This window comes from Myxine glutinosa, chromosome 14 (assembly GCF_964187855.1).
Source record: "Myxine glutinosa chromosome 14, kmMyxGlut1.1, whole genome shotgun sequence".
Lineage (NCBI taxonomy): Eukaryota > Metazoa > Chordata > Myxini > Myxiniformes > Myxinidae > Myxine > Myxine glutinosa.
Window position 1 is genome coordinate 57,803,290 of NC_136274.1, and position 17,059 is coordinate 57,820,348.

The 17,059-nt window shown below is 45.8% G+C and overlaps 1 protein-coding gene across 2 annotated transcripts in view; it reads right to left on the minus strand.

The window, feature by feature from the left end:
* Nucleotides 1-17,059, minus strand: part of LOC137439811 (glutamate receptor ionotropic, kainate 2) — a 426,037-nt gene that overhangs the window by 342,453 nt on the left and 66,525 nt on the right. The gene's annotated exons all lie outside the window — the stretch shown is intronic.

Consider the following 17,059-nt stretch of genomic DNA (forward strand, 5'->3'; position numbering starts at 1 on the left):
TCCTCTGGCGAGGGTAATAACGCAGTTTTTAAAATACAGTCGCAGAGAATTTCGAAAGATTTTCTTACACTAACGACTACAGTTTTACCCATTTCCAGCTCTTAAGAAGACCCTTAATCCAGAAATGTTTCCTTAATAGTGTAACGAGAAGGGACAGATCTCACGAGGAAAATTTGATTTCGTTTCCTTGTATAAATGGTGTGGTTTTCACTGTCAAACTCAAGTGAAATGACCCCGGTTTTACCGTGCAAGTCTCCCCCGAGTCTTGCGCTGACAGCACATCACTCTGCGAGACAAATGGGCTGCCTGAGCTTTACTTGGGAGCGGGTCGAATTGTGCGACTCCAAATTCACCTTCACATTATTTTGGGATTAAAGCATGGCGAAATGGCCAGGAATTTCTCACATCGTGATCTCAATCTCAGAGTATCATTCTCGTATCGATTTCGATCATTGGACACATGAACCCAGAAGGAATGATTTGCACATGCCTAATAATAACATCCAGGTGCCCGTCCATATTGAACCGCAGTGTACAATATGAGACACCAAGGGGAAACGTCGGTTTATGTTTCTCCCTAAAAGTAACGCAGTTCTTAAAATTTTTATTTTTTATTTTTGGAGCCCAAATATTCCTGCAGGTCGCACAAGATCTGCCTGCAGCCCTCTTATGGTTAAACTGCCAAAATCTGGTTTAAAATAAGGGTTTAAAATAATACCATTGAAAATGAAATAATAAATAAATAAATGATAAATAATAAATAAATAATGATGTTAAAACAAATGAATAGATACATAGAAAAAATAAATAAGCATGAGCAAGGTAACTAATTTTTATTTTTATTTTTGGAGCCCAAATATTCCTACAGGTCACACAAGATCTGCCTGCAGCCCTCTTATGGTTAAACTGCCAAAATCTGGTTTAAAATAAGGGTTTAAAATAATACCATTGAAAATGAAATAATAAATAAATAAATGATAAATCATAAATAAATAATTAATGAAGTTAAAACAAATGAATAGATACATAGAAAAAATAAATAAGCACGAGCAAGGTAACTAATTTTTATTTTTATTTTTGGAGCCAAAATATTCCTACAGGTCGCACAAGATCTGCACGCAACATTCTTATGGTTAAACTGCCAAAATCTGCTTTAAAATAAGGGTTTAAAATAATACCATTGAAAATGAAATAATAAATAAATAAATGATAAATCATAAATAAATAATGAAGTTAAAACAAATGAATAGATAAATAGAAAAATAAATAAGCATGAGCAAGGTAAATATTTTTTTTTTTTTTTTTTGGAGCCAAAATATTCCTACAGGTCGCACAAGATCTGCCTGCAACCCTCTTATGGTTAAACTGCCAAAATCTGGTTTAAAATAAGGGTTTAAAATAATACCATTGAAAATGAAATAATAAATAAATAAATGATAAATCATAAATAAATAATGAAGTTAAAACAAATGAAGAGATAAATAGAAAAAATAAATAAGCATGAGCAAGGTAACTAATTTTTATTTTTATTTTTATTTTTGGAGCCAAAATATTCCTACAGGTCGCACAAGATCTGCCTGCAACCCTCTTATGGTTAAACTGCCAAAATCAAGACTCTCTGCTCACCTTCACTCCTTCATTCCTCTTTTCTCCCTCCTCTGCAACAAACTCCCTCACTCTCTTCAATCCCACCCCTACCTCCAGGTCTTTAAAACAGCTGTTCACCACCATCTCTTATCTTGCCCCCTCCACAACCTCACATCCGGCTCAGTCTGTATTGAATAATGTTTTTAAACATGGCTTGAAGAAAAACAAAATACTCTCGGTCTATCCCCTGGAAACTTAGAACTATTCAGTGACAGGAAACCACTCGTGTCCACTCTGGGTCTGGGAGGGCTGCGGTTCGAACCCCAGCGGATGTGCGGCTTCGTATGTGCTGCTTCCTTGCTTAGTTCTCTGTATGTAAGACGCATGTAAGCATGGACAAACAACTATGGGACTTGGCAATCATTGTGCAGGCGTGATAGGCCTAATGGCCTCTTCCTGGGTTGAAGTTCCTTGTGAGAGAGCCCATGAAATTTTAAGTTTATCTGTAGGTACTAATCTCAAACGATGCTCATCAAAACAAGTTGTAATTGTATTACAATTCATCCCAAAGGGGATTCAAACCATCACATCAGTAATGTACCAATAAATTTCCAGACCCACCACACCGCAGTCCGAATTCTCGGTTATTACCCTGCGCTCGCAAAGCGAAAACGGCGTTAAGCATTCACGTGCGTATGTGCCGTGTGCCGCACGTGTGCCGTACGTGTGCCGTACGTGTCTGCATTTATAAAATTCATTTTCTCGGCAACCGTTGGTCCGATTGACACGACATTTTACCATAGGAGCGCCTCCGCCTGGAGAATTTTTTTATTCATAATTATGACGTCATAGGTCACGTGGTACGGACGCCATCTTGGAAAAAAAGGTTACACCTCTGTATCTCCCAAACCGCTCAATGGAAAAAATGGAAACATGGCTCATTGCCAAGTACTCCCCATGGGGAATAATATATTTTGATGATGATGTCATCGGTGCCTTAATAATGACGTCATAATTCGACTAGTATGATGCTTGATCTGATGAGTATGAAAAAAAATTCCTCTGCAACTGTTATTCCAATTGGCACGAAATTTTCAAATTATGAGCGGCTCCTCCTGTGGATTTATTAAAATGATAATTATGACGTCATAGGTCACGTGGTACAGGCGCCATCTTGGAAAAATCGAAAAAAAGTTGCACCTCTATATCTCCGAAACCACTCCAAGGAAAAAAATTGAAACATGGCTCATTGTCAACTACTCCGCTAGGGGAATAAGATATGTTAATGATGATGTCATCAGCACCTTAATTATGACGTCATAATTTTACAAGTACAACGCTTGATTCGATCAGTATGAATTTTAATTTTTTTCTCTACAATTCTTGGTCAGATTGACACAGCATTTTCACCATAGGAAGGCCTCCTCCTGTAGAATATTTTAATCATTATTGTGACGTCATGTGCCACGTGGTACAGGGGCCATCTTGGAAAGACTTTGCACTTCTATATCTCTGAAACCGCTCCATGGAAAAAATTGAGACCTGGCTCATTGTCAACTACTCCCCATGGGGAATAAGATATGTTAATGATGATGTCATCAGCACCTTAATTATGACGTCATAATTTTACAAGTACAACGCTTGATTCGATCAGTATGAATTTTAATTTTTTTCTCTACAATTCTTGGTCTGATGGACACAAAATTTTCACCATAGGAGCCCCTCCTCCTTTCGAATATTTTAATGATAATCATAACGCCATAGGTCATGTGTTACAGGCGCCATCTTGGAAAAACTGAAAAACGTTGCACCTCTATATCTCCAAAACCGCTCTATGGAAAAATTTCAAACGTGTCTCATTGTAAATAACTCCATAATAGGTATAGGTGTTGTTAACGATGATGTCATTGGTGCCATAATTATGACATCATAATTCGACAGGGACAACGCTTAGTCTGATCAGTTTGAAATTTATTGGGCATGATCTATGCAACAATTATATTAGAGAATATAAATTTATGATATCATCGCTCACGTGGTCTGGCAGGCATATTGGATCAAAGAAAAAAATGTTCAAAAACAGAAGAGTTGGCTCACACCAAGTTGACTGCGCAGGGTGAGTATTCTATGAATACCATCTAGTTTCTCTGTTGTTTTCAGTGTTCTCACATGAAGCTGTACAATGGGAAGACGAACTGCATTTTCATAAAGGGAGCACATTAAGCATTACAAAGACTCTATGTGAAGGGGAGTTGAGTGTATATGAATGCACAGAGATGCACCATGTTCCTTGCTGACAATTCATAATAATAGGCTTTATGCCTCAAATGCAGGATAAAGAAAAGCTGGGAATTATGGCTGCTTACACGCAGAACTGGATCAATAGTTATTTGTGCTCTCCACATACCAATTCATCTAACACGTGCTCTTTCTTCCAATTCAACAAAATGAAATGCATCAAGATGAGAGTTTGCAGTTAAGTTATGAAAATGATTGATCTAATTTGAACAATCTGTATGGACAATCTTTTACCGTGAAACATCAATTGAATGTCGTAAAAGACAACTTCAATAGAAACAATTCATACAGATATTGAATCTTTCTTTTTTTTCTCCCCCACCAATCAACACTCAGATTTTAGAAAAGCACTTTGGGTTCAAATGGAAGGTGCAGCACTCGCATGTCAATGGTACGCAGCTGCAACCAAATGCATTCATGTACATGAAGGGTCGAGCTCGCTGCAGCAATGCAAAATCTAACAGCGCGGGTGACGGCCAGAACCACATGTCGAACGCAGCAGCGAATACAAAATGGTGGCGCCCTTAATTGTATGCAAACAAGCAAAACAACATAAAATTATTAAATTACAACTGTATTTAAAGTGCAAAACCTTACAAAAATAACTATTACAGTGAGAAAGGGGTTAAAATAATACCATTGAAAATGAAATAATAAATAAATAAATGATAAATCATAAATAAATAATTAAGTTAAAACAAATGAATCGATAAATAGAAAAAATAAATAAATAGATAAATGGCTCAAAAAAGTAATAATCATGTGCACATTGAGGAGACCAATGTACACAAGACATTGGTCCACATGCATGAATAGATATGTTTTCAGAAAGCATGAGCAAGGTAACTAATTAATATCAAAGACCAATTACACAACTAACTAGATAATTCATGGAACAGCTTACCCCCTGCAGAATTGAGAAAAAAGGATACGGGTGGGGTCTGCGAGCAGGAAATTTGATTGGCTGAAATGATGTAAAACACCGTAATGTTTTGTGCAGGTATGGCTGAAGGAAAGGTTTTTGAAAGCGATTTGTGTTCTCCGATTTGTGTTCAAATATATAATTCAATTGAATTAAAATAAAGATTTTAAAGCTTGCAGAACAAAAAATCTGGAAGTTTACTACCATTGACGCAGGGGCTATTACCCTACTTTATTAGTTGTGCTTGTTGTTTGTGTCCTTTATAACATCCTTAAAAACAGTAAATTTCCTGTTTCGAATGGTTTTCAATGTTGTTTGACTGCCAGACAGCTAGACAGAGTAAAACGATTATCTCACTCCTCTCTGAGCAAGTTCGCTCGGGACAAATTCAGAGCCAGAGTACCACGAAACTATAGGTTCACAAAGTGGTCTCTACCGCCCCCCAGTGGGTGCTGGGAACTTTCAGGGGGGCGCTCCAGAGTCCATGGGCGGCAGGGGGGCGCTGGCAATGATTTGGGGGGCACTAGCGATTTAGAGGAGCAGCGGCGATTTGGAGCGCTCATTGGGCTTCCTGCAGTCTGAACAGGTTACACGGCGCCATTCGGCAAATTGGCCATCCAATCAACGACCACATTCTTTCCCCCTCCGCATGATTTTTATGATCACATATTCGCTGATGTCGTGTAGGTATTTTCTTGTCCATACATGCTCATGCAACAAACATGATAGTGTATGACACCAGCGAAATACTATTGGCCGCCAATGCGGCCAATAGTACAACACTCATTTTTGTCACGTGGTGCCATTTCAACCAATCGGCTTGCAAGAATCTTTTTATGCGGGATATAATACACTCTATCCGCGCTGGAATATTCAACGTGCCTGGTTCAACTTTACAGCCTGGCCTGGCCAGCACAGACATTGGGCAAGGTATGAACAGTCAGTGTTAGCGCTGATGTTAGTCTTTCGACATTTTGGCCTGTTAATTTCGTTATTCAAAAAAGCTTCACGTCCGGTCGGCTTCAAGATGTCGGCCTCAAAGAAAAAGTGTCGTCAGTATCCCGTTGAATACATCAAGTATGGATTCATTCCATCTCCGATGAACAAACAGTTACCGATGTGTTTGTTGTGTGGTATCACGCTGTCCAATGAAGCAATGAAACCATCTCGACTGAGCGAGCACCTGAGTAAAAAGCACAGCGATAAGGCTCGCGCAGAGGTCAGCTGTTTCCAATCGCTGGAAGAGAAATTTGAGAAGCGATCCACGGCAACGACGATGTTCAAAGCCAGCCAAAAGCTCGTGGATAAAGGACTGGAAGCGTCGTCTAAGCTGTCATTGCTCATCGCCAGATCTGGAAAACCGTATTCAATCGGCGAACAGTTGATCAAACCACCTGTTGGGGAAGTGATAAAAACCGTTATGGGCCAGGATCCGGATCCAGTTCTCTTGTCGATTGCGCTCAGCAATGATTCCGTGGCCAGGCGGATTGATGAAATGTCATCAGATGTAGAAGATAAGCTGTGTGGTGAGCTGAGAAGCACACACTTCGCCATCCAGCTGGATGAGTCCACTTTGCGTGACAGTGAAGCTCTGTTACTCTGCTGCGTTCGCTTCATCCGTGATCAGGAAATGGTGGAAGAAATGTTGTTTGCCCGCTCTCTCCAGACCGATACGAAGGGTTCTTCCATCTTCCAAACGTTGGAGAAGTACTTTACTGATAAGAACATACCGATGGAGAACATTCTCGCTTGCGTGACGGACGGGGCACCAGCGATGGTTGGCCGCCAGCGTGGTTTTATTGCGCTTCTGAAGAACCAGGTACCGTCCGTGTTCGCCATTCACTGTGTCGTGCACCGCCAGCATCTTGTAGCAAAAGCTCTCAGCACCAGACTTCATACATCACTCCAAACACTAATCAAAGCAGTGAATAAAGTCAAGGTGTCGTCTCTGCATGATCGGCTGTTTCGTCAGCTTTGCCAGGAGAACGATGAGGCATTCGAGCGGATCCTGTTCCACACCGAAGTTCGATGGTTGTCCAAAGGCGCTTGTTTGACCCGTTTCCATGCCCTCTTCTTAACAGTGGTCGAGTTTCTGTCGGAAATTGATACGGAGCTATCGGAGAAAGTGAATGCGATTGAGCATGATGTGGCTTACCTCACGGACATATTCAGTATACTGAATGATGTCAACAAACAACTCCAGGGTGACCATATGATGCTGATTAAAGCAAAGAAAGTGATCGGCGCGTTCGTATTAACCAAGGCGACTCTGCACAGGGAAACCCTCGGCCGCAGAGATATGTCCCACTTTCCCCAGTTGGCAAAGGAAACTGCTGTTTCTGATGAAGAGCTGCGCGTTTATTGCAATCACATTGAGAAGATTCGTGGAGATATGGAGCAGCGTTTCAGAGACATGCTGGAACTGTCGGTACCAGCATGGGTGATCAACCCATTCAAATGTGACATTCAAGATGTGAAGCGCGAATTACAGGACGAAATTATCAACCTCCACAATGATGATGAGGCGAAGGCAAGAATCACGCAGCATGAATACGGCAAATTCTGGATTCTGGAGCGGGGCGAACACCCCGCAATGTGTACAGAGGCAGAACTGCTGCTGATGGTGTTCCCCGCATCATACCTCGTTGAAAGAGGGTTCAGCGCCGTGATGGTGCTGCTGACCAAGTATCGAAACGCCCTGACATTACCAAGAGGGGCGATCTGCGTCTCGACCTCACTGAGATGGAGCCAGGCGTTCGTAATCTCGCAGCGAGTCACCAGGCCCACCCTTCACACTAACGGTATTTGGGCCTGTGATAACAGATTCCCAGTTTGCCTCACCTGGACCTGTTCTGCTGAAACATTGTAGGTCGTGCAAAATAAAATAAAAAGTAAAGTAAAATAAAGTAAAATATTATTCAGAAAATATTTGGCTTCTGTTATTTTTGCTTCCTATCTACATAAATTCTGGGTGTCCGACCACGAACGATAGGACAAGGGGGGCATTGGGCCGGTCCAAGAGGGCAGAAGGGGGCGGTAGTCCAAAAAAGTTTGAGAACCACTGCACTTAACTATAGGTTCGTTTTCCGATTCATGTTCCGATTCGTGTTCAAAATATAACATTCGATTGAAATTAAATTGTTCCTCGATCACAAAATGATGTTTGTGGACAGACAGACAGACAAAGAGACAAAATGAACCAATTGCTTCATCCCGCTCTTTGCTTTGCGTTTGTGGGGTAGCAAACAACAATCAGCAAAAAGTACCATAATAATTAAACCTCAAGGCAAAAATGAGAAGACTGAGCAATCGTTTTTTGTTGCGTCATCATGTTTTAGTCCATTCCAAACTACATTATGAGTAATCGTGAGCACCAAGCACTCCCTTTTCCATGCTGCAATTAAATCGATGAATATTGTGCTACGGCTAACCCCCGCTCCAGCGGGGAAAATGGCCTTTAAACGATCATTCATTCATTCATTCATTGTACACCCATGTATTCCACCCACTCCGAGCACAGTGCTGACTGATCACTCTAAGCAAGGCAATTTTATAACGTTATTGAAAGTATTATATTTCAAGCCAATTCATTGCACAACTGAGCTTAAATAAGGGATAAAAAACTGCTTGGTATACCAGAATGCCTTCATACCTGGCTTTTTGAATTCCTCCACTTGTGTAGTCAACGCATTCATTTTAATGGAAGCCTCTCTTCTCCTAAGTGCCTCACAAAAGTCTCCCAAGCCCAGTCTTGTTCCTAATGTCATACCCGACCTTTCTGGATCTCTGCAAAACCTCCTCTTCCTTTTTCCAGTTGATTATATATGTTGCGTCATACAGCATCCTAATCCACTGCCAGGGAGACGGGAGCTGCATCACTCACTCTGTTTATATCTGGAATATATTCGATGTTCTCTTAAGTGGAATACGTTTTTCAATCCTGGCAAATCTCACAGTCTCACCATGTCGCTCCGGAAGGATCATCAAACGAACCGACTAGTCAATTTCAACGATCAACCACTGGAACAGGTTCAGTCTCTTTAAATTCTAGGCCTCACCATCAACCATGACCTCTTCCAGGCTGGCATCCATAGCTAGCCGCAAACTGGGCACCTTAGGCACCTTCAGTTGTTCAAAATTATTGCTTCATCATCCATAACTACTCAAAGCCTACAGGGCCTTTTCCGTAGCCCAATGGATTACGGCTCTCCCCTGTGGGCAGGAGCTCCACCAAAAAAAATCTCATTCCTGAATTCTATGGAATTTAGAGGTTCGAATTGGAATCTCCTGTGATAAGCCAGAAGCACAAGACCCGTTGCTATCACATCGCAGACCAGTCAGTGGCATGTTTTTTTCACCACCGCTCATTCGGTCCTGCTCCCTCTACCCTCTCAGACATCTGACCCTGCCTAAATCCTCCAGGATTCCAGTCTTCTATTCGTAAACCCCTCCTGACTAAACTCCAAAAATGTAGGCTTACAGCACACCTCCACTCTTTTATTCCTTTTTTTCTCTCGTTTGTGGATCTGCTTGTATTTCACTCTTCTCTACAAGGCTTCAAAAGCAAGCAGTGCACCATAATCTCACGTTATAACCACCACTACCCACATTTTGTGCTACCACCATTAACTGAATTCTCTTACTTGAAAATTGCTGTGTGTCCTCCCCTCCTCTCTTTCCTCTTTTTCTGTTTGTTCCTTCCCTTGCTCGTGTCCAAATGTGTCCTCATTGTCCATTTGGCAACTTTTACTCTCGATTACCAGGCTCTTTCTTGATTCAGTCGATCCATGTTCGGCTATTCCATGAGCCAAACAAAATAATAAAAATAATAATAATACTTATTATTATTATTATTATCATTATTATTATTATTATTATAATTAGATAATTAATTTAAAAGACTGAAACAGTGGTTAACTGCCATCACATAAAGATTTTTCAAAACCACTTTCAGTGAATACAAATGAAGAGGCATCTTAACAAAGCAAAGAGCAATAAATTAGAAGAGCAGGAAGAGGAAATACAAAGAGCCAGTGAGTGAGAGCATGAGAAGGACCCTGCAAATTCCATGCAAAAGAACAGCTTCTTTCTCCACACAAAAAAATGACAATCCATCCAACTCCGCATGGTCCAAAATTACTCTGAGAGAAATAGTCCTGACCCCCTTACAGCATGCAGGCAGTGGAGAGCAGCATTCATCTCCTCGGTGAAAAAATTCAGATAGTTCAACAAATGTCATATTTCATTCAAACAGTGACCAACTGAGAGCAGCAGCTGAAAAAGTCGAGGCCTGTAGCACCACATAAAGTCAGTGAAAGTATGTGCAGAAATAACGCGAAAAATTGTATCGAATCAAAGCCATTTGACTCCGTCTGTCTGTTTGTCTATCTGTCTGTTTGTTTGTCTGTTTGTCCGCACAGAATAAATATGATATTCTCTGCAACAGTTGGTCCAATTGACAGGAAATTTTCACCGTAGGTGCAACTCCACCTGTATAATTTTTTATAATTATGACGTCATAGGTCGGGTGGTTCGGCCGCCATCTTGGAAAACAAACAAACTTTGCACCTCTATATCTCCGAAAGCGCTGAATAGAAAAAATTGACACATGGCTCATTTTAAAGAACTCTCCATGGGGAATAAAATATGTTAATGATGATGTCATAAGTGCCTCCATTATGACGTCATAATTCGACAAGTACAAAACTTCATGCTGTGAAGATGAAATTTATTGAGCGTCATGTAAGCATAAATTGGTGGAGAAAAAAATTAATAATGATGACGTCATTTGTCACGTTGTTCGGCCGCCATCTTGGAAAAACCGAAAAACTTTGCACCTCTATATCTCTGAAAGCGCTGAATAGAAATAATTGAGACATGGCTCATTATAAAGAACTCTCCATGGGGAATAAAATATGTTAATGATGATGTCATAGGTGCCTCCATATGACGTCATAATTCGACAAGTACAAAACTTCATCCGATCAAGATGAAATTTCTTGAGCATAATCTCGGAATAAATTCGTGGAGAAAAAAATGACGTCATCGGTCACGTGGTTCGGCCGCCATATTTGTTTTAACACAAAAGCATTAAAAACCACTGAAAATACATCCTGGCGAGGGTTTGCAATCTCTGATTGCTCTTTTTCTTGTTTTATTTGTGAAGAGAAGATGTGATGAGCTGGATAACCCAAACGTTCAATAATTGGTCGTGTGTGACGCTACCGCATTGGCGACATGCAGATTGGTGACATGCAGTAGCAAACCGTAAGTATACGGGTCGCTGTTGAAGAATTGTAAGATCTGGCACGGAACCAAACATTACGGCAGGAATGCAGTCAAGTCAGTTGAGGGTAATGGAATAGCATCCAGCAATGAATTTATCTTGAAAGATTCCATGGCACGAGTTGGCACCCAACCAAATTTGATTGTCCAGGTCCGCATCCAATTGAACACAACACAGAGCATCTTTAACCTGCGGACGTGAAGATATGGTCTGAATACAGCTGACCTTCACCTCGCAGAATACAGTCTGCAATCTCGTATGAGGAGACCCCTTGGAAGCAAGGCAAGCTAAAACTGTGCTCGGTTTCTGAAGCAAGGGTGCCACCCACAAACAACGTGGTTTGACAATATTAACCCACAAGGTAGTGTTCTGGGCCCTGTGCTTTTTCTGGTCTTCATCAATGATCTCTCTGACTCTCTTGAAAATCCTCTCTATCTCTTTGCTGACGACTCTACTCTCTGTCGCTCCATTCCTCATCCCTCAGATCGGCAGTCTGCAGCCTCCTCACTCTCTGCAGACCTGGACAAAATCACAGACTGGGCAAACAAATGGAACATGTCTTTCAATCCTGATAAATCTCACACTCTTACGATGTCTCTCCGAAAAGACCGACTGGAAAACCCTCCCATCCACTTTCTGAATAATCCTCTCCAAGAAGTTCTGTCACTCAAGCTTTTGGGTCTCACTATTTGCCATGATCTTTCCTGGGAAAACCACATTTCAAATCTGGCCTCCAAAGCCAGTCGCCGACTGGGCATCCTCCGTCATGCGAAGTCCTTCCTTGGCACACCTGAGCTCCTCACCACATACAAGGCTTTCATCCGCAGCTCTATGGAATACTGCTCTCCCCTCTGGTCTGGTGCTCCTGCCTCACACCTAGCCCGTCTTCACGCTGTTGAAACCAAAGCGTTCAGAATCATTGGAATCTCCTGCGATGAAGGAGATGGAATCTCCTCCAAGGGCCTTTCACGCACTCACCGCAGGCAGGTTGGTGGTCTTTCCGTCTTCTACCGACTCCTCTCTGGCCTTGCCCCCCCCCCCCCAGCCCTCTCTGGGCTCTGTCCCCCAAATATTCCTACAGGTCGCACAAGATCTGCCTGCAACCCTCTTATGGTTAAACTGCCAAAATCAAGACTTTCTGCTCACCTTCACTCCTTCATTCCTCTTTTCTCCCACCTCTGGAACAAACTCCCTCACTCTCTTCAATCCCACTGCACCCTCCAGGTCTTTAAAACAGCTGTTCACCACCATCTCTTATCCTCCCCCATCCAAAACCTTGATCTTTTCTACCCCCGCTAATTTCGGTCCCCTTGTGTTTTATACCTCTCCCCCCCCCGCCCTCCCCCTCCCACGCCTCCTGCCCCCAAGCCCTCTCCCGCCCACACTTCTCCCTGCTCTCAAATGTTGTGGTTGTGTGCTTCCCCTTCTCTCCCCATCTTGTCTTCCGCTCCCTCTTTTTGTGTGTTTTGTTTGTCTGGTTGATTTGTTTGTGAAATAAATGTTAGCTCTTTCACGAGCCTCGATTCAGTATACAAAAAAAATAAATAATAATAATAATAATAATAATAATATTCATACTGAAATGTATTTAGAAAACACAAAACCCATTGTCCATTAACAATAGGAGTGCACTACACCATTTGCCCCTTGTTAAGGTTATGCATAATAGAATACAGCAGACATGCAGGGACCAGTTTATTGTTGGGATGACTTTGCAATGACGTCATTGAACGTTTTAAATTGTCAAATTGAGCTAATTCAGCGTTGTGTAAGCTTTTTTATCTCCCACATTGATAGGCATATTGAGTTAGTTTGTTATCCATCTGGAAGAATTGATGCAATAGCTTAAGGGGTCAAAATATTTTGGAAACAAAAGAAAACGGCAAAATATACACGGCCCTAAAGTTTCCATTAACTTTACAGATATATAGCTGTATGCAAACACCAAACAGCACCCTGCTATGTCAGGATATGCAAATACAATGTCCGGTCTTCCTATGCATATCTCTTCATGAGTCTGCATTAAAATTCAACGAGACACAAGCAAAACGAGAAAGCATCACAAAATGTAAAGACTGTACACGTCCACTTTGTCCTCAAAATAAACTTGATGAAAACAACAGCTACATATATATATATATATATATATATATGTATAGGTATATATGTACATTTATTTATTTATTTGTGTTGAAGATTTGATGACAAAAGCTCCAATGGTTAAAAAAAAGTTACGGCCTGGACAGACGCGCTGAACCTCAATTGTAAATAAATAAATAAAGACGGAAGCGATTAAAAAACAGTGCATCTTGCGCTATCATTATGTACCATTATCATTATCATTATCGTGATGTACCATTATCACTTTCATTATCATTATCGTTATGTACCATTATCACGATCATTACCATTATCATTATCACTCTGCGGTTAACGAAGAAGCCCTAAACAATTTTGATCCTTTTCCCTGCTGGGAAATAAACAGTTCACAGGGAGAGGCTCCATGTATTAGACTTTTCCCTTGGAACCACATTCCTGGAACTCGTCTCCAAGGAGAAAAAAACAGCGATCTCGCACTTAATGCACTGTGGTCAGACTATTGAGGTTACCATATTCGTAGTTACTATAACTTTGGCCATTCACATTTTCACCCAATTATGAGGATGAGAGAGCCATTTTAAGTGAAACAAGTACAAAAAGTTTTAATTAAAACAAAAACCGCGTCGATGTTACACAATGCCTCGATGCAGCTGTGCCTATAACGTCGATGTTATAGTCACAGGACATTCCTATTGATTCGATTACTTGATGTTGTGGCGGACACAAAAGCCCACTGGCGTGGTGACATCATTCCACGCACCAAGTGGGCGGTGGCCACGCCCAAGGGGTAGGCGTGGCCTCATGATATACACCGGGCGACCAGCCCGGAGGAGTTCAGTGTTACAGTGTAGTCTTACAATAAAGACGTTTATATGTTACCGCTTGTCCGCTTCCTCCTTGCTCACAAGCAGCGCGCGTAACGCCGCGCTTTACTGGTGACCCTCGACGTTGGATCTGCCGGAGCGATCCTTCCACACGCGACGCCATCGCCATGGCCGCCTTCGTCAAACTTCCGGAATTTTGGGAGGCTCAGGCCGAAGTCTGGTTCGTCCAGGCCGAAGCCCAATTTCAGCTTCGGCACCTCACCGGCGATGACACGCGCTACTGCCACGTCGTCGCCTCCCTCGGGCCCGGCACGGCCGCTCGAGTTGTGTCCGTCCTTCGCCACCCACCGGACGGCCACAAGTACGAGGCACTCAAGCGGCTACTCCTAGCCACGTTCAGCCTTACGGACGACGCACGGGCCGACCGCCTCCTGGATCTCCCCGAGCTCGGTGAGACGCGCCCGTCGGTCCGAATGGACCATATGCTGTCACTATTGGGCGACGAAGCCCCCGGTTCGCTATTCCGGGCGCTTTTCCGTCGCCAACTTCCAGCGCAGGTTCGCCTCGCGTTGGCCGGGACCGGGCTAACAGAACCCCGAGCATTGGCGGCCGAGGCGGACAAGTACTTCGCCGCTTCGGACACGCGGGCGAGCGTTGGCGTGGCCGTCACGGCCTTCGACGCTGATGTTCCACAGCATCATCTTCTACAGCACGCTGAGGTTCAGCAGCATGCTGATACGCACCTCGTGAACGCCGCCACGCCCCGCCCACCGCCGCGGCGAAAACCGCCACCGCGGGGAAACCCGTCGACTCCACCGGCCTGGCGGAGCCAGCCGCGCTCCTCCAGCTCCACCACCTGGTGCTGGTTCCACGCCAAGTTCGGCCACGAAGCTCGGCGGTGTCATCCGCCGTGCTCCTTCAACGGGTCGGGAAATGCCCGGGCCGGCGCTCAATTGTGGCGATGAGCGCCGGCCGTTCGAGCAGCCTGCTGTTCATAACGGACACCTTCTCCGGGCGCCGTTACCTGTGCGACACGGGAGCGCAGGTGAGTGTCATTCCCGCCGGCACGTCAGACAAGCACGCCGCGGGTGGGGGCCCCGCGCTGCTTGCCGCGAACGGGACGCCCATCCGTACGTACGGAAAACGCTGCCTCTCTCTGCGGTTTGGAGGGCAGGTTTTCCGATGGACGTTCGTCACCGCCGACGTGCCCATGGCACTGCTTGGCGCGGACATCCTGTGCGCTAATGGGCTCCTGGTCGACGTCAAGCGCAGACGGCTTGTCCAGGCCGAGACGTTCAGCTCGCTCGCGTGTGCGTTGCCCAGCTCAACGAGCGGCTTGCCAAGCGGCTTGCCGAACGATTCGGTTCCGGCCACGTTGGTCTGTACGCTTCCGGCAGCGGACGCATTCACCCGCCTCCTCGCCGGCTTCCCGGCCCTCACGCGGCCCACCTTCTCGGCGGGGGCCGTCAAGCACGGGGTGGCCCATCACATCCCCACCGTCGGGCCACCGGTCTACGCCCGGGCACGCCGCCTCGAGCCGACGAAGCTGGCGGTGGCAAAAGCGGAGTTCGCTACCCTGGAGCGACTCGGCATCGTTCGGCGCTCAGAGAGCGCTTGGGCGTCGCCGCTGCACATCGTGCCGAAGCCCGGCGGGGGATGGCGACCGTGCGGGGACTATCGCCGTCTCAATGACGCCACGACTCCCGACCGCTACCCCGTACCCCACATTCAGAACTTTTCTGCCCGTTTGGCGGGCAGGTCCTTCTTCTCGAAGGTGGACCTCATACGCGGCTACCATCAGGTCCCCGTCAGGCCGGAGGACGTCCCGAAGACGGCGGTCATCACGCCATTCGGACTCTTCGAGTTCCTGCGCATGCCCTTCGGTCTGAAGAATGCGGCTCAGGCGTTCCAGCGACTGATGGACAGCGTCCTGCGTGACTTGGATTTTGTCTACGTCTACCTGGACGATATCCTCGTCGCCAGCGCGTCCCGCGAAGAGCACCTACGCCACCTCCGCACGCTCTTCGAACGCCTGGGCCAGCATGGCCTGATTGTGAACCCCGCAAAGTGCCGGTTCGGCGCCGCCACAATCGATTTTCTGGGGCACCGTGTCACCAGGCACGGCGCCGTCCCCCTGCCGGCCAAGGTGGAGGCGGTGAAGGGGTTTCCGCGCCCCCGCACGATCAGAGGGCTGCAGGAGTTCCTGGGCATGGTGAACTTTTACCATCGGTTCCTGCCCCGTATCGCCCAGCTCCTGCGCCCCCTGCACGAAGCTCTCCGAGGTAAGCCGGGCAAAGGCGACGTTACCTGGACCGAGCAGATGGACACGGCGTTCACGGGCGCGAAGCTCGCCTTGGCTAACGCCACCATGCTCGCGCACCCGGCGCCCGATGCACCGATCGCCCTCACCACCGATGCCTCGGACTACGCGGTGGGCGCGGTGCACGAGCAATGGGTGCGTGGAGCTTGGCAACCGCTGGCGTTCTTTAGCCGGCAGCTTCGCCCGCCCGAACGCCGTTACAGTACCTTCGACCGCAAGTTGCTCGGACTTCACTTGGCGGTCAGGCACTTCCGCCATCTGCTCGAGGGCCGGGCGTTCACTGCCTTCGTCGACCACAAGCCGCTGATCTTCGCGATGGGCAAGGTCACCGAGCCGTGGTCGGCCCGGCAGCAGCGTCACCTCTCGGCCGTGTCCGAGTACACGACGGACATCCAGCACGTCGCGGGGAAGGACAACCCGGTGGCGGATTGCCTTTCCCGGGCCGTCGCCCACGCAGTCCACCTCGGCATCGACTATGCCCGGATGGCAGCGGACCAGGCCGCTGACCCCGACGTCCAGGCCTTGCGGACCGCCGTCATGGGCCTCCGCGTCACCGAGGTGCCGTTCGACGGCGCGGGCGCGGCCCTCTTGTGCGACGTCTCCCTCGGGCGTCCTCGCCCCATTGTGCCCGCGGGCTGGCAGCGCCAGGTGTTTGACGCCATCCACGGCCTGTCCCACCCGGGCGCGAGGGCCTCCCAAAGGCTGATCGCCGACAAGTTCGT